The sequence below is a fragment of the Oxyura jamaicensis genome, chromosome 14 (genome assembly GCF_011077185.1).
Source record: "Oxyura jamaicensis isolate SHBP4307 breed ruddy duck chromosome 14, BPBGC_Ojam_1.0, whole genome shotgun sequence".
In the NCBI taxonomy this organism is placed as follows: Eukaryota; Metazoa; Chordata; class Aves; order Anseriformes; family Anatidae; genus Oxyura; species Oxyura jamaicensis.
In genome coordinates this window covers 9,111,937-9,130,614 of record NC_048906.1, presented here as the reverse complement: position 1 = coordinate 9,130,614, position 18,678 = coordinate 9,111,937, and the positions used below count along the sequence as shown (strand labels likewise).

Genomic DNA, 18,678 nt, shown 5'->3' with positions numbered 1-18,678 from the left:
GGCTGTACGGAAGAATGTAACATCCACCATCAGGACGTGCCGTGGGGTTCCTGCACGGAGCGGGAAGCAGCACAGCGATGCGTTGCCCACTTCAGCTTTTTTCCCCGATGCTTGCAGATGTGGTGTCCGGTCAGTGTGGTGTTATCCAGGTGGGGGAGCTTTGTTCGGTTTGCAGCATGAGCAAAGATGTATGGTTGGTGCACCTAGGAATTAAAAGGTACTGCCACTGAAGTTCCTGCAAAGACAGTGCTTCTTGCAGGAGGTCTTGAAACTCAGTTAAATATTTGCATTTATCAGTTTTGTGCTTTGTTTTTTTTGTGTGTGCGCTTTGCCCTGTATCTAGGCAGGGTATTTTGGGATGGAACAGTATTATTTGCTGGCAGTGGAGAGGATCAATTTTGTAAGGGACTAGCAGAGTAATAAGCTAAAACAAAAAGCCACATCAAGTGTATTTGCTGCAATCAATCTTATCTGGATGAAATTATAGCACTGGCTGAGGCTGTCAAAAATTTAGGTGTGTCATATGTTGTATATGCATTTGTCATATTGTGAACTTGGGCAGATTTGGCTGTTTGTGATGATTAGGAAGTATTTAGAAAGCGCTGTGGAGCATCTTACGGTTACACTAGCTGTCCATGGCCTCCTGAAAATGGAAAAGCAGGCACTGAAGTTGTTTTATGAAACAGCCAGAGGATGAGAGTTTTGGTTAGTGTTTTGGAAGAAATACAGAGCCAATGGTGTGTAGATATGGGGAGACCATGTGCAGCTTCAGCTGCTGTCTCAGGTGTCCTCTGTCTCTGCTACATTGTAAGTAGCTGGAGGCAGGATCTCCATATACCTGCTGACTTCCAGAGTCGGTCCTGGCTTGCTTTGCAATCAGGTCTCACTGCGTGGGTTTCACTGAAATCATTTTTTTGTCCAAGAAAAAGAAGAGGAAGGCCACATAGGTTTCATAACTACTTCATTTAAAGCCTTATAATCATTATTCATGTAATTCAGCCAACTCACCTTTTTTAATACTCGCGAGTGCTAACGTGTCGCAGGGCTTGCCCAGCCTGACAAGGAGAACTCTCTGCCTCCTGCCTCCCAGAGAAGCTGCGGGGCCCGTCTGCGGCGCGTGGCAGCATGCTCAATGGGCTCTTTCACCTAAGTGTAAAACTTGGCTGCCAGGTAGGTTTGGAAAGACACACTGCCCTGCTGTTGCACAAAGAAAATTGTTGCTCCTCGGGGAAATAACAAAGTTCAAGGTCTGGTGCCAAACGTTATAGGATGCCGGCACAGAGCACATTTGCATTTGGAGAAACCTCTGCCTTGCTGCTAACAAGGACGGATTGTGCAGGAGGAAAGCATTTGCTGCCTTCCCTTCAAGACCTGGGCAGTAACGAGTAGTGTTGCCGTTAGAGTTTATTTGTTGCCTGATTTGTTTTTTTTCTTAAGACACCATCAGCTGGCATATCCTGCCTTAAACTGGAAGGAATCTGTTTGTAATGGATTGCTGTAAAACAATAGAATAATCTCCCTGGTCAGTGACAGCCTGATTTTATGGCCAAAATGTACACAGAAAAAGGATGCTAATTTCCCCTCTATTCCAAGCAATAAGAAAGTGGATTTTTGGAGAAGTTATATGCTAAAAGGCAAAGCTGCTGAGTAGTTAAAGGTAATTAACAAGTGTTAATCACTTTACAAAATACCCTTCTTGGCTCTTGACCAAAGGATAAATTCATGGCAGATAGAGCTTTCTGTTTAAAAATTGGATTTTTATTTTCTTCATCGGAAATCAAGCTTAAGTTTTTCTTATCTGCCTTAAATAGAGTTTTTGGAAGAAGAAAAAGATGCTGTCCTGGTGAGCTCAAAGAAGGGTTTCCACTGCTGTTAATGAAGGATAGGAAGTAAAAGCCAGACTGTGGGAAGTTTAGAGAGCCTTGGTTAGGAAAGCATCGCGGTCTGTCAGGTAGAACAGGTGGGAAGACCTTGAATACTCAGTGACTACAGAGCGATTCTCTGAGATGGAGATCGCCATGCCCTGGGTGCGGATGGAGCCCAGGATGGGAGCTTCCCAACAGCAGCAAGGCGCATGGGGAGCAGTGCTGCAGCACGGCGCTGCTCGAGTGCTCAGCAAGAATAACGCTTCCTGTCTTCTGTAGTGCTTGTCTCTCCCGCTCTTGCCAAAGCACATCTCAGTGTAATACTCATCAATTACAGCTTTCAAAACGTACTTAATGGTGTTTTTTTTTTTCCTCATCTGTAATGTTTTCTTGTCCTGGCCAGTTATGTGCAGATTGGCGCTGTAATGGGTGAGTGAAACTTTCCAAGTTCTCTAATAACTTCTATTATCAGCTCAGATGGGAGCCTGTGATCAAATTAATGTCAGGTGTTACTTGCTAGAATTGTACCCAGGATTAATGGAGATCATTAATTCAGCAGATCTTAGATCTGCACTGTCTGCTTTAGAAAAAGCGTAGATGTTGGAGAGTAGAAGTACTTCGCATTTTGTAGCAGCAGCTCAGAACCATACACATTAAAACCAGGGTAAAATGAGCAGTGTTGTTGTCTGAGAAGAATTACCTGTGCGCATACCAGCTTAGACCAAAATACTTGATAAATCACTCTTACAAACTACAGTGTGGAGTTCATAGACTGTAGCATCCAGCACTCTGCTTGAACGATGTTGGTGTGTTCAGTGACTCAGTTTGACTCCTCTACAGGTTGTGTTTTACAGGCCTAAATTTAACATATGTACATCCCTGCCTGTGAACCATGTGGGCCGTACTTCCACTTTCTAGCAGAGAATTCCCAGGATCATGTGGGAGGGTTTTTTCCCATTTCTTTTTTTCTTTGACTCCAGAGATGTGAATTCACACTTTCTTTTGACCCGTTTCCAAGTTAGAACAGCTCCTGCATACCTTTCTCTGCAGCCTGCCTCTTTCACAACCAATGTGCCTGCTAGGGGTGAATGGTCAGTGAGGGCAGGACTTTCCCTCTTGTAAGCTGCTGCCACGTCTGGGTGCTGGCTGGGCAGCGGGAGCGACACGGTGACTCTTCAGGTGGTGCAGGAAGGTTAGCTAAGGTTATTGAGAAGACTTTTTTTTCGTGATAATTTCTCAGAACTCAGAGATTTCTGGATAAACCCAGCCCATAAGCCTGTGGTTTATTTTTCTGTGTGTGATGTGTATGTATAGTCCTGCAGCTGGTTGTGCTGGGAAAATGCAGGTGCACGTGCTCTGGCAGAAGAGTGTCGGAAAAGGGGCTCCCCTTCTGCACTTTTCTGTGTTTAATATGAGCCAGAGCTCTGCTGCTGTCCTCCTGAGGCCTGCCTGCAAGTTTTAGCTCTTAATTACACTACTCATAGCCATCTCATTTTAATGGTGTAACTCCTCCTTTTTGGGGTTTTATCTATTACTTTCCCTCAGCCAGCCATCAGAAGCTCGGAGGTTCATTTCCCTGCTTCCTTGTTTCGGAATGAGTTATCTTTTTTTTTTTTTTTAGCTCAACTGGAGGATAAGGCCCACGAGTAACTATTTAAAGGGCCTGCTTGCCACAGATTGAGGAAGATCATGGGCTTTGTTAACCTTCAAACCATTGAAACAGGGCTGAGCATTAACTGCAGCTCTGCTGGGCTCAGTACCACTGTACTTGCTTCCTGAGAGAGCCCTGCCTTTGGAAATGAGCTCCTATCTGTTGCCCAGGGCAGGCTTTCTCCGTGCCATTAAGAAACGAACAAACTCGAAGCCTGCATTTCTGTTGCCTTCAAAGACATCTGTTTAAAGAAGCCAATGACTTCTGTGCTGAAATTCAGACCTGGTGACCTGCTCGTTCCTTGTCCAAGTCAAACACGCACCCAACTCAGCTGAACTCTCGGGCGATCTGGCATCCTGTAGAGCAACATCTAGCTCTTGCGGAAGTACGGTGGATTTCTGCTGAAATTTTTCAACTTCTTTTTGACCAAAATAGTAAGAACACATTGTTTTCTTAAAAAGAAATGTGTATTAATAGTCTCTTCAAAAGAAAAAAAAGCCACCATCTAAGAAAATCCTGAAGATCATTGATTTGTTTGACAGGTTTTGCTGTGGAAGTTTTGCATTTCAAGTCATTCAGTAGGAGAAACTTAATTGTTATCTCTGTGAAAATATAATTACTGTGTGAGATAACTGGTTGAAAAATGACATTTTTCGCATACAGGAACCCTGTCAGCTGGTTTGGGAGGAGTTTGATATATGTTGCCTATACTTAAAGGAGTTGCTGCTCACGGAAGCTCCCAGCAGGCTGAGCTGGTGTGTTTCCTCTCAGATAAAACTGCATTTCCTATCTACAGCTTGGCAGTCACCTGCCGGCTACAGAATATTTAGAATGAGAAACACCTTCCTTTGATATTTTTTTCCTGAACATTGCTTCTTGATTGTTATAGCCATTAGCAATGTAATGCTCAGAAAATGATCTGCCCCTGACAGAGCAGCAGTGTGTTTATGCTTTAGATCAGTGATGGAATCTTCACGAGCAGAGATTTTGCATGTTTAGCATTTTTTCTTTTTACTAGGATAGTAAGCTGATCTCCAAAAGCGCTGGTTTTATTCCAGCAAGTGGGAAGCTTTTCCTTATGCTTGGATGAGAGCCTGCCTGCAACATCCCACTAGTTTACAGTTTCCGTGTTGGCTTACTTGAATACATCATATCAGAAACTGAAGTACATACTACTATGATGTATTTAAAAATTAAAAAATAAAAACAAAAAAATGGTTCTACTTTATTTTCCTCAGTCCAGGCTGCCAGGAAGACATCAGGCTTGTGTTGAGATTCCTGCCAGTTAGCTTCAGTTGTGTTTTAAAGGCAATTCATGGGTAATTCATGGATCGTAGTAGAGTAAAAACCAGCTCAACATATTTTTCTCAGTGAGCCTCTCAAGGCAAATATGTGTGGCTTGAGCAGTGAAAATCTAGCATATGATAGCTAAGGATAATTTGTGCTGTATGCGTCTGGGTGTAAAGCAGTCCTTCAGAAAGGACTCAGCGGTCATAACTCACACGACCCCTTTAGTCCTTACTTTCTGCTAGTTCCCAGCCTCTCAAGTGCAAAACTAAATCTATAGAAATAACCCCACTAAAACTGAAGTTTGGCCCTGAAAGGGGGGGGCTCAAATGCAGATGAGCATCAGGAAAAATCTTCGATAGCCTTAAGTGCTGGTTCCCTTCCAGGAGATGCCCATAAAATATATGAATTTATTTTTTTCCTTTGTGCTTTATCCATACGGATGGCAGCCTAGGTAGCACAGGCAGTTATTTTTTCCCTCGCTGGCATGTCAGAAAGGCATGAGTATTAGCTTCTTCCCTTGCTAAAAGCAGTGCTTGGTCTAGAGTTGGTGGAAAACAAGGCTGCAGAGCTGTCCTGCATTGCTTCAGGATGCAGTGCCTTCATCCATTCTGTCTGTACTTCAGCTGTGCTTTCCCCGTGGCCATGAACTGCCCTGGACACTCATGTAAGTGGTCATTGCCGTCCTGTCACCTCTGTGTGTCACTGCCCCGGGGACCAGTGCCTGCTGCTGGCAGGAGGGGCTCGGGGCCGATCCTGCACCCCAAGGACATGCCCCATGCCCCAGCAGTCCGGGCTGTGGGATTTTGTGTTCAGCGATAACATCAGAGCGGATTTCTTGCCCGTGAAGTAGTTCCTCTCTCAAACAATGACATGCCGGCTGCGTCCCCTCGGCTTGGGTGCTATGAATGCTGAGTGTTTTCTTCCACAACTGAAAGGGAAGTTGTAGTTTCGCAGGGAGCAACTTGCCTCTCGTTCCACAAGGAAGAATGTAGAATTTGCTTTCTTCTCTTTTTCCCTCTCGTTACTGGGTAAGCAATTATATCACAGAAAGGAAACGCCTGCAGTGATCAGATGCCGTAGCCAAAAGGTTTATCAGACTACTAAAGCCATAAAACGGTGTCGTTAATGAAGTGGTAACAGCAAATTGGCCTTTCGTCTCCCAGTGAAATCTGCGCAGCATTGAGACTTAGTGTAAAGAGTCGCATCCTTGACTGTAGGTATGGCTCTACAACAAAAACCTCAGGCGACCGGTACGTTTCTGAAGGTATGTATCTGCACGAGCACACTTCCCCAGTTTGGCAGTGGAGGGGTAGTACTGCTGTTTACTGTGAGAGGTAATTATGGAAATTGAGTGGCATGCTGCACGATTATAATTGTATGCCCAAACAAGCACTCTCCAGACCTAGTCACTTACACTGCAGTGCTCAGCCCAAGACAGGCTTACAAAGGAGCTTTTTCATGCGGGATGCTCGGCTCTCATTGTGTTTGTATTATTCCACAAGAATGCAAGCCTTAAAAAGGCAGGCAAGTCAGTAGGAGAGCAATAGGTTCAGTTTCAAATAGGAATCTGAAGCCTTTGAAATGCTTCTGCCCCGGTGGTATCTGGCAGTCTCTTGTTGCACGGATGTGTGGATGTGTTGCGAGGGCTTTGCATCTTAAAGCAGGGCGCTGTGAAGTTTGGTTATGGTAGTTTCAGGCCAAAGGATGAGCCTTTAGAGCTAAATGAAATACCCATCTTTGTAGCAGGCACGGCTCTGTTACTTGGAGGTAATACGCCTCAGTGTCTTTGTCAAAATATGTTGATATCCTCGTGGCAAGTGTCTGCTCTCAGCACATCCTGAGAATATTGTAGCTTTGTTTTGCTTAAGCAGCTATTTTCAGTGTAGAGATGTGCTGTTACGGGATTTACACAGAGCCTGCATTAGCCCATAAAGTCAGCCTTCAGCCTCCCTCAAATAATGCGATACGGAGGAAAACCTTTCCGAATGGATCCTGGATGCAGTGATAACAGACTTGTTTATACAGATTTTCATGCTGCATTCAGAGATGCTAAAAACACAGACAGATTTCAAATGATGATTTAATTGTTTACAAGTGAGTGTTTTCTGCAGCATACAAAAGAGAGGAACTAATCCCAAAAGGCTTTTTGATATAACTTGAACAGATGATTTCCTGACATTGTTATATATCCTGGTTTAAGGCGATGAATAATTAGCTATTTAAGTTTAAAAAAAATACCTTGAGAACTAGATGTCAACTGAAAAGCTGTCAGTAAATTTGGAACAGCTTTGCATGTCAAGTTGATTATAGCAATGAATAAAAGGAATTACCAGGAAAATGAACCGTGCAGTGTGCAGTTTCTAACTTCAGTTTCCCCACGGTTCCTCCTGTCTCATTCTCCAGATTCCTAGGGTGCTCGTGATGTTATCAAGCTGTGGAGTTCCCTTTCACAAGCTTCTTTACTGTGGGCAGCTCTTTCTTGCTATTTACTCCACTTCATCAGTGTGCAGTCAATTGAAACTTTACATTCAAGGATTTCCCCCCTCCAGCCCCAGATGCCTTAATAGCAGCTTTTGTCTGCTTCCTGAAACATGGAAAGCCACTTAGCACGCGGCTTCATGTCTGGGTGATGCCCGGAGCCAGGCAGCTCTGCTGATGGCAGGTTCTCCTGTCCTCTGCATCCAGCAAGCTGCTGGTTCCCCCCCAGTAACAGCGGCTACCTTGCATTTTCCAGTGTCGGTTGGATGGGCTCATTCTCTGCATACAGTCAGCAAGCAGCAAAGCAGCTGCCGGTTCTATGGACTGAGCAGGTTGGTTGGTACTGAGTGAATTGCAGCAAAGAGTTCTGGAGCCATTCTAACAAGAGCATTGTTTATGAAAATGTGATCTCTGCACGTGTCTGTGTAACGGCACTGTGGGAATGCAAGCTTTTCAGGGTCTTAATTCTTTAAGCACGTCGGACTAAATGAATGTTCTTTGAAATGCAGATGCATGAAGGTATTTTCAAGCTGTGTATTAAAGTCGAGAATACAATTGGGCTGAATCTCATGACACCAGCATGTGTGGAAGAAGGACTGACTCCCATGAGGTGAGCGGGAACGGAGGAGTCAAGTTAAGAACTGATAGCCAAGGTGTTGCCCGGGCAGCATCACGGCAGTGTCTGGAGGGCCATCTCATGTCTAGATGGCAGCTGCTGTTTGATGCAGAATGCCTGTCCTGGTACCCTGACCCTGAAGTGGCAGGTATTATGTTGCTCCTATCAGCACGACTAGTGAGCCAAAGCCATGCTGGAGACCTGGGTTACAAGGGAGGGAGAGGCTCTCTGCCAGAGGCAGCTGGGCTTTTTAGTGGGGGAGGCTTATAGGACATAGATCGTGTCTGGGCCAACAGCAGTGGTGCACGGGGAGAAAGGGAAAAAAAAAAAAGTTGAGGATGGGGATAAGAGGTTCCTCACTGACAGCATCTCTGCTCAGGCAGTGAGCAGTGGCAAAGCCACTTCGCACTGGGTGTTACTGCACCCTGTTATGCATGTGCCTGTCTCTTGCCATACTGTTTAAATGCCTGGTGTGTGTCAAGGCACGGTCAAGAAGGCTTTAAAATCAGTGCTGTTGGGCATTGGTAACCCTTGTGTCCCATTTCAATATAACAACATTGTCTTCAGCCAGACAGTTCATTCTGTGTGCACGCTTCATGTATGTCCAAAATAATGGTTGTTTTTGGCTGCAGTAATTTTTGCACTGATACAGCATAAATACAGAAGTGCACACCAGCTCAGTGACACCAGGACGAAACTCAGCTCCTACTGCGTGTTCCTAAGTACTCGGCTGTTTGTGAGGGGCTTAATGGCATCACATGAATGGATTGGTAGCTAAATGAAGGATTGACTAAGCTAATCTCTGTAAGAATCCTCTTTAATGAGTTAATGAGGTGTTCTTAGGGCTCCCCCCACACACACATGCTAACGAGAGTTTTTTCCAATTTACCAAGTGTCGAACTTGGATCTGCATCCAAGCTGATAACAGAAACGATGGGGAAGTTCTGCTCTCCAGGGAAAGATGTTTTAGTTCTGGCAGGAAAACTGCAGAGAGGAGCCAAGAGTGCTGCCCTACCTGCATATTCCTTACCTTTTTGTGTAGCGTGTGGAGCAAACCCAAAGTGTGGTGCTCAACTTCGCTCAGTACTTGCAAAGTCTGAAAAGCAGCAGCCATGCTTCAGACGTGGCTGGTTCATTGAAATATATTTGATCTGTTGCATCCTTTAAAGATCAGTGTTTCCAAACAATGCATTCAGAAGTTTCCCAGGAAGGCCCAAAATGATGTTCTAGTTTTTATTTTCCTTCCCTGTTAAAGGTTGAGTGCAGTTAGTTTTAAGGTGAGGAAACGTCTGTTTCTAAATTGATTCATCAGGGACGCTCCTCCATAAAATCGTGATGATTTTCAGCTAAAGCAGGGAAAGGAGGAAAGCGCATCCTGGTGGAATTCAGGGCGTTGGGGTGTTTGGGATTGTGTTCTGGCCGTGCCCGGGTGGGAGGTTGCACGCTGCCTCCCGTAGGTGGGCTCCTGCCGGTCTGACACCTGCAGGGCGAATTGGTTATCGGGAAACAGAAAGCTGCGAGTGTTTGCAGGGTGAGGGGGGAGAGGTTTTGCAGAAGGTTGTTTTTTTTTTTTTTCATTTTTGCCCTGGCAGCACCTGGCCCCTCTAGCCGCTTCCCTGTCACCTGAAGGCAGCCACGCATCCATCAGGCACAATCTGGCTTTAATGCAATCTTCAGATTTCATTAGCGTGCTCTTTACTCCCCGTTCCAGGTCATTAATGAATTTGTTCAGTGAGACCTCCCCTCAGCTCAGTACAATGCCATTTATCATTATCGTTTGTTTACAGTCCTGCAGCCAGTTCCCGATTCCAGGGCTGTGCACTGGTCCTTTCCAAGTCTTCTTGAATTAAATTCTCAATTAGGATTTTGTGAGACACGGTGTCAGATGCTGTCCTGAACTCCAAAAATATGACCTCTGCCGTGTTCTTCTTAGCTGTGCCGTCTTTAACTCTATCAAAGAACAAATAAAGCAATTAAATTTGTCTGGCAGGCTTTATAAAGCTGTACAAGCTGCTGATCCTCATTCTGTTACCCTCAAGATTTTTAGCTGGATTTTCTTAACAAAGATGACTTCCCCTGGCAGTTTTTCTTTTTTCCTTTTCCATTTCCCTCCTGAAAGACCTTGGGCTATGTGCCCTGCCACACGTTGTCATCATCTTATTTTTTGAAAGATCCTGCCTGTGATGATAGCGGGATGGAAACGCTGCCTGCGTGACCCAAGCTCTACCAGGATGCGCCCCTCGAAGTTTCCATTTAATGCTTTTCTTTAACGTGTTCCTTAGTACAGGCTTCAATTTTCTTCTGGTAACTTACTCGTCTGGAAAATTTAGACAGGTTATCTATCTCCGCTAGATTAGCATTGCACGTTGTCTTACAGGTTTGCATTTCATGTGGGAATTTGTCCGCGGCCTGGACCTGGGGGAGACGTTGCAGCCTGTGAGGAGAACTGAGCAGTACGGCCGCGCTGCTGCTCCTGCCAGCCCTGCTCCTGCCAGCCCTTCATCAATGATTAAGGAGCGCAGGACAATCGACCCTTGCTCCGAAAGAGTACGAGACATTGCTCTTAAGCACAGATTCGAGGAGGTAGTGTTGGGGCGGCTATCCTGTGTCGTGGCAGGGCTGAAAGATAAGCCTGCCCTGAGTTAATAAATAAAAACATGAACTGTCCTTCTGTGCCTGTGAGGCAGTGTGTGCGGCATGGGCAGCCAACACATAGAAAAGGTGGAAGCAGCACGTGGGCAGGTGTTGTATGGACAGGGAAAGCATCCTGAGGTGGGTTTTAGGCCTGGCTGAGGCAGGGGTCTGACCGCACAGTGGGGCTGGCACCAGGCCGCTTTCAGGAGCTGGAACCCCCGGGGCTACAGGTGGGATTTGTTCAGAATGGAGCCTTCAGGGATCAGTCCCCAGCAGATTCAGTCCGGGGCTAAAGCACTTGGTGAAACAGTATGGGTTGACTCGGGGTAATGGTTTTTAGGGAAACCTTGGTGAGTTTTGGGCTATTTGTGAGCTCTGGCTACTATCGCAGCCTGCAAGGAGCCTCTGCCGCCTGCAGCCCAAGGGCCCTGCCGCAGCTCAAGCCTGTGAAGGGCTGTGGCCTGCTGCTGAACTCCAGAGGGAGCAGCTTCGTGCTGCTGGGGAGCAGGGCTCTGGGAGCCCTTAGGCCCAACTCAGCTCTTAGGGTCAGCTCAGCTGCTGGCGACTACTCAGCCCTCCATTTGGCAGAAGGCACGGGTGCTGCGCTCTGGTCCTGGGCAGCTTCTTGCCTTTGAAGGAGCTGTCCTGGTTTACTGTACCAGCCGAGAGTTGGAGCCGTTTCTGCTGCAGCCGTCAGCTATAAACGAGGCTGCAACTGTTTCTATAGGTGAAACATCCAGAGTTGTATCCAGAGGTGTCAGGTACATCTGTTTTTCAACTGGAACGTCGCGTGCTGCAAGTCGCTCAGCACAGAGGGAGTAATCTTCAGCAATCTGTGTAAAGCTGCTGAGGACTAAGTAGCTGCGAACTGACATCTCTCTTAAACAGTCTCAAGTCGTGCTGACTTGCTTCCAGTTAAGAAAGCATAAAAATACTGGCCTTTCCTACAGCTGCCCTGGGCCTGAGTCAAAATGACCTGGCAGCCCAGGCTTCTTCACCTTTCCAGTACTGTTTTCACAGGCTTAATATCTGAAGCCCTTTCTGTCATGAGGAGCTGTCTCGGTGTGGCAGGGTGTGGGTGAACCTTTGCCACTCTTCAGGTATGAGGTGATGAAATAATTCATTGTTGGGCTGTTTTTATTTGCTTTGACTTGGGTTATCCTAACTCCATAACCCAGGCAGGGCCCTGTGCACTCTGAAATTGGGTGGGGAGGAGAGCTGTAAGCGTTTGGGGTCTCAGGTTCTGGTATTTTTTTAATTATTTTTTGTGTTGTAAGTGGTATCTCAGCAAGAGTTCCTCCTCTTTTACTATGGTTTTACTGTGTGCACCTTTCCCCTTTCAGTAGGTATTTTGTTACGGTTTGTTTCTTCCTGCATGCACCCGACTTGCTCAATATCCTTTTATTGTAAAGGTAGGTTGCAGGTGACTTCAATGCATTTATATTCTCATGTTTCTTTCTTCATAATTGTTCTGCCCAGGACTCTCCTCCCTACAGGCAGGGAGAAGGGCTCTGAGCTTGCTGAGTACGATATGCACCAAGTGCCTGTGTTGGGTACTGGAGGGTCCTGGCCAAGGAACTGCTTCCATGGAGCTGACTGGTAAATTCTCTGTCATGTTTCAGTGAACTCCTGGCCTGAGCTGCCCTCTCACTCTGCAGCAAGCTAGATGAGGAAATAAAGTTGCTTAAAAATATTTTCCCCTGATGGTTTATTGTTAGTTAGGATCAGTTCTCCACTTTGACCCCGTGGCCACACAGCCATTTGGTTTGTCAGAGGTAGGGGTTGGCAGAGGCCGTGCGGGCTGACGTTGCTCCTGAGGAGCAGGCTCATTAAGCTGCAGGCAGGAACACACTAATTGACTTGGGGCTGGAGCAGCCCAATGCCCAGGCGTTGTGCACACCCCCGTACGGCCACGTCCCCCTGCGAGAGGATGCCAGGTACCACCTGCATCTTCGTCACAAAGGCTTTGGCTTTGCTGAGGGGTTCTCCCATCTGACAGGGCTCCGCCACCCAGCACTGCCGTGCAGGGGCTGGAGCTGTGGCTGCCAGGCTGCCGAGAAGCATCGTGATGGCGTCTGGCCACCACGCAACGCATATAAAAACTCGGGTCTGTGGCTTGCAGTGCATAAAGGGAGGCTGCCCCTTCTCTGCCCTGTTAGCTCATGTGATGGGAAGTTGTGTGCTCAGTTTCGGCGAGCCCGGCACTGGCTGCACACCCTGTCCTCAGCAGGCGTTGGTTTCCAGGCCGCCATGGCTGGGATCAGTGGCACAAAGATGGCTGTGCTGATAACGCAGTAATTTCTTCTTGAGATACGCTAGTCAGTCAAACAATGCTTGTGGAAAAAAATGGGGTAAATGTGTCAGTTTCCAGTCCTGGTGTTTCAAGATGAATCTTTCATTGAATAGTTTTTCTTATGCGTAGTAGGCTTTTTTCTTTTTTCTTAGCTCCCTTCTGGCAGAGTGGGGAAAAAAGTCAAATAAAGGCTTATGCACCACTGTGCTAGAGCCTCCAGGATGTGCATTAAGGTGTCCAACAGAAATAATAAATGAGGATTAAGGTGGCCTACGATTACAAGCTGAGATATTTATGGAATTGGGATATTTCCTTGAAAAGATCCTTTGCAGGGCAGTTTGGTGTGCGTTGCAGAGGCTCTGGGTACATGACTGCCAGTGTGGCCTTTGTGGCTTTTCCTCTTTATGCAAACAATCTTAGGGAGCCTGTTAAAGGTTACTGGGGTAGGAATGGTAAAAAAAAATCCAGGCTTACAGACCACCCTGGTGGTGCTCACCCTTCCCCCGGTTCACTGCTTGCTGGCACTGGTGCTGTTCCTGAAGGTGGCAAAAAGCAGATCCACAAGCCCATTCTCAGGTTTCAACTCCTTTGTCTCTAGGTGAAGTCCTGGTGCTCAAGCCCTGCCCCTCAACATGTCTGAGCAGGTTGGTGATGCTGCTGCCCTGACCTCTGTGCCTTGTCCTGGAAGGACACATTGGGGTGACCTCGGGATTGCTCCGCTCCAGGCTGGGACTGCCACAAGTCTCTGTCCCTAAGTAATCCCTCAGGGGGCAGGGAGGCTGCTGGGGTTGCTTTTGTCTGAGGGTTACAATTAAGGATGCCAACTGCTTCCTACAGAAGATGCTGGTCTTGGTGGTACATGATGTGTCACACCACATGGGGTGCTTGTGCTGACCGTGCACCTGCCTGGCTTCTGTTCCTCCCCTTAGCGGAGAGAAGGGCATAAACCTGGGGAAACAGCAGTCCAGGAGGTCTCTTCCAATCCAGCTTTTTACTTTCTGTGACTATCCAAAGGTTTTGCGCCAAGTTTGAGCATAGGGGAGAAACCACAGGCTGGCAGGCTAACAAAACGTGGGGCCGTAAAATGAGTCAGCAGAAGAGCCGAAGCCGCAGTGCCCTGGCGTGGCTGGAGCCCGGGGCTGCAATTTGTAGAACCAGCACTGCCCACACACAGCGATGCTGCTATGTGGCCATGCCTCTGAGAGGATGTGTTCTGTTGCTTTTAGGAGGATGTTTTGTGACTTTGTCTGAAACCCTGGTGGCACGGCAAGGGGCGGTAGGTGGTGGTGCCGGCAGTTGTTCCTGCTCCTTGTTCCTCTGCCCTGTCCCTAGCTGCTGGGTTCTGCTTTGGGGCTTCCCCCCATGGCCTCACTGTCTGTCCTGGGTCTTGTGCCTGTCCTGAGATGCTGAAGGGACCCACTGAGCTATAAAATAGCATGCAAACAAATAAAACAGAATAAAATGAGCATTTGGGGCTGCTCCACATGAGTGGCACTGCTGGAGCAGGAGCGTTGTGGTTTGGGGCACGGGCACCTTCCCCATCATTGCTGCTGCCTGGGCTGCCAAAGCCACCCGCAGGTTGCTGCTGTCTCTGGGGACAGCAAGAAGTGACAAAGCCCTTGTAAACAGAGTGAAAACCAGCACATTAAGCAAAGAAGCTTTTCTGCAGTCTGCTATGCAGGAAACGAAAGCATCCAGCCCAGCGGTATGGCGGGGGCGGTGAGTGGAGGGCATGGCAGCATTTTGCCTGCCTGGAGGCAGCCTTGGCCCACCACCAAAAATGTGTGTGGGTAGGTTGAGGCATGGATTGGGTTATCAAACCCCATGTCTCTTGAAACAGCACTAGGAAAACATTTTTCTGTGGCGTGGGAGAGAGGCTTATCGTGTGGTTAAGGTCCTAGACGGTGACTTAGGGATTTCTGTCCCATTTCCGACGTGACCTTGGAGTATTTGGTTTATTGGTCTGTACCCCAGTTCCTCTGGCTTTTCCCACCCTTTGGTTTTGTTTGGGGACAGCTGCAGTGTCTGTGAAAGCAGATCTCTCCTGTACAAGATTCTGCACCTTGCATAACATAGGGTAACCAGAGCCGAGACCCGTGCCGCTGTACGCGGTGTCACCTTCCAGTGGGAAATCTGGTCTGGCCCCGATCTGCCTTCAAACATACATGAGTTGGGCCATGTAAACAGCAGTGTTGTATCGTTTGCACTCCAGTGACAGCTTCATTTTCTTCACTAGCACTAGAGACCAGCGGTTCGTAGCACTTGGGAAGCGGCACTCTGAAATTTTGGGTGAAATTTGCTGCAGTTCCTGGGGTTTGGCTGCAGCAGCTCTTGTGAGACTGCGGCTGGCTGCTGACGTGGGGCAAGGTTCACTGGGACAGGCCAAGCAAAACTTGGACAGAATGATGTCAGTTATGTTGTGGCTTGTTCCACAGACTTAGACAAGTGATAAGAAAGGGGAACGTTGCTCCCTGACACGGACTTCCATTACCAGCTGTTAGGTATCGGTGCAAGCAGGTGAGTTGGGCGAAGCAGAGAGGTGGGAACTTCGGAAAGAGTCAGGGAATGGCTAGGGGTGGAAGGGACCTCAAAGATCATCTAGTTCCAAACCCCAAAACACATTGCCAACATTGCAAATCGGGCATTTCCAGTGTGGGTGAAGGAGCTCGTTATCTTGATCCTTTTTTTTCTCTCTTCTTGTTTAGTTTACTGCAGTCATAACCTATAAACTGATAACAGACTGCCCAGAACTTAAGCACAGATCGGGTATCTGAACCTACCTAAGCTGGAATAGCTACTATAAACACGTGTCAGCACTTATCATGAGCTGTAACCATGTTCCTCAGGTACTGCTCTTCTCATTTTTACCTGATGACCTTTCTGTTGCCGTTTCAGTGTGGTAATCAGTCAGAGCACCAGCAGTTCAACGTTTACCTGTATGGGAAGACAAGCAATCAATGGGTTTTTCCACATCACTGCAGTGATGTCCTGCCGTGCCCTGTTGCAGGTGAAGCATTGCTTTACCTGACTCATCCTCATGCTGCTCTGTGCTCAGGGTACTGTTCTCTTCCTGGCGCAGGTGCTGTGGTCCTGCCCGCTTTGAGCCAGCAGGAGCCCTCCGCCTGCGCTGAGATAGGTTGTGGTTGGAGACAGCATGCTATGTAACACAACAATTTCAGCTTGAATTTTCTGTGACTTTGTGCATCGCTGTCATTTCTGGAAAGTCTGGCCTTTGCTATTGGAGTCTGATTCTTTTAGAAAATATTTTATGACATCTGCATGTTGCCTTTTGTTTCCCAACAAGCACCAGACTTTGTACAATAACGCTTCTGTGCTGGGAGATAGACCCTTCCGTTTTTACTTTCTGCCTGCTTCGGCATGCGGTTGTGCTCTTACCAGCCTTGCAGGTAGTCTGGGAATCTCTCACGGAGTTGGCAAATACTCGGTGTATGTAGCCTTTGACACTGATTTTTAACTTCTTGGGAGCAGAGCATCCCAAAAGTATAGTACAGGCAAAATTTATTACGTATTACTGAAAGGAGCTGATTGTTTTGGACTAAGTGTCCTTTTCCAGCTCCTGCTTTACATTGGCATTGCGGGATGTTATACCCCAAAATGCATTTATTTTAACACCCCCCTCCCCTGTCAGCAGCTAGAACGAAGCCTCTTTGTCTGCAGTGAATGGTGTCATCTTAGCAACCACTGCAGCTCTCAAATCCTCTGCTCTGCTCGGTCCAAGGGGTGAGATAACTTCCTGCCCGGCATGCAGGCAGCGCCAGCGCAGGGCGATCTCGGCACGCTGCTGTGCCATGGGCAGGAAGCGAGCTGCTGGGGCTGCCTTTAACAGGTTCACCCCAAACGGCAGCTGCAGGTTGGAGGCACCGCTCCGTACAGCGAGGGGAGCACGTGCATTTTACTTTTCTGCTGGGCTTATTTCAATTATTACTGTTACTTTAATTCAGTTGAAAATGGATTCGGCGTCCGACCTGCAGGTTGGCTCTAAAAAGCCCGGTGCATAACTGTGCTGAACCATGATTTCTGCAGCTCACCTGCTCATTATTTCTATGTTATTTAGAATTTGGAAGCAGTAGGATGGTGTTTGAAAGGGGCACTTCCAAACCATAGGCTACGTGGGCTATGCAATCTTTTTTCTTCTGTTTTTGATACTACTTGTGAACAGGAAAAAAAGCCTATTCCCAATATTAGCTGTGTATTTGTTCATTCGTCTTACTAACACCTTTCTCCGTTATTATGGGAGAAGTAATTTTGAAAATGAAGTCTGCCCTTTAATCCTCCATTGCCCAATGCTTACAGGGGGAGGGAGTTCTGTCTCGGGTGATGAAACGCTGTCTGAAGTCCCGTACACTTGTTAGTAGCAAATTTCACATAATTAGGCTCTTGGCTCTGAAATGTGTGGATTGTGACTGCAGCAAGGTTAATTGCTTGTCATACTGCACACATTAGAATATAGATAAACCTTAAAGCTGTTAGTCTTGGTTTCTTGTAGTGGTAAAGCTTGTACTGCTGGAATCTAAAAGTTAGAGGCACTGCTGAGCACACCCTTCTGGTGTTGCTTTTGTTCTCACAGCTGTCTGCTTTTAACTAGACACCTTCAGGTGGTTGTACCTACTGCTGGAGCCATGCTGAATCCTGATTACTGAAGACTGAGCCCTAAAATTTGGTGAAACTGCTCATCTCGGTGTCAGTATCCTTGTTTTGCCTCGTTTTGGTCCTGCTGCCTGGCACCACAGGCCATGATGGTGCTCCAGCAGGGATGAGGCAGACCAAGAGCATCATTCCCCTAGGCATGGAGGCTGGGAGGTCTGCGGCCCTCCTGGGTTTATCTGGGGGAGCTGTGCTACCCAGTGCCTTGGTGTTTCACAGAGCAAACTGCAAAGCAGAACTGGGGCTGAAGGAGCCCAGGAAGATAGGTAACTGCTGCCTGAGCCTGGCACCTGGCGCAGGGAGCGCCCCGCTCCCTTCATCAGCTTTCTGCAGCAGCCAGCAGGGGCTGGAGGGTGGCTGTGGCCCTTGCAGCAAGGCAGGGGTGCTGGGTGAGGGCTGTGGTCCTCATCACCTCGCCCTCAGCACTCAGCCACTTGCCATGTGACACGTGGCTTCCTGTTTCCTCGCCTTGCCCTACCCGGTGGTGTTACCGATGCGGTGGTGCAGCCGGGGGCAGCACACAGCCTGGTGTTGTGGTGGGTACACGCCGGTGCTGGGCAGGGCTTCCAGCCACGCTTGTCATCCGCTTTTGGGCTGAGTCATCTGCTTTGCCTCTAATTATTTTGTTTTACAACTTTCATTTTGGCTAACGGATCTGTTTTGCTTGTATTTCACTCCACCTGCTCAGTTCCTACGCTTTGAGGAACAGTTTTCTATCAAACACTACCAAGCCATGTCATTATTATGAAAATATTTTTGTCATAACAAATAATAAATTGCCTGGTACTTTTTTCAATTCCTCACGGCCTTCTCTTAAGAAAAAACAGAGTACTCACCGATCCGTTTTTCAATCACAAGTACTGGAAAGTCAGAAAGCGGCATTGTTTTTCATGGCAATACAAGAAAAAAATACACATTGCATAGATTGAAACAAATGGCTGCCTTGAAAGGAAGGGTTTACAGTGTTTCACATGTGAGGGAATGCATGAATTAATAATGGTGATTTGTGTTCAGTACTCATCTGCTTGAATCGGAACACTCCTCATGTTTTTGTTTTACTGCATGGGCTGTAAATAGTTAGGGCCTATCAACGTGGGAGGGCAGGCAAAGCAGCCAGAATCTCGTGGAGTACCTATATCGCTGTAAGGAGAGTTCTTCAGCTGAAATCTACATTCTAGCAGAAAGT

The 18,678-nt window shown here is 47.3% G+C and overlaps 1 protein-coding gene across 2 annotated transcripts in view; it reads left to right on the top strand.

Moving 5' to 3' along the window:
• Positions 1-18,678, top strand: part of XYLT1 (xylosyltransferase 1) — a 189,008-nt gene that overhangs the window by 27,907 nt on the left and 142,423 nt on the right. The window lies entirely within an intron of this gene.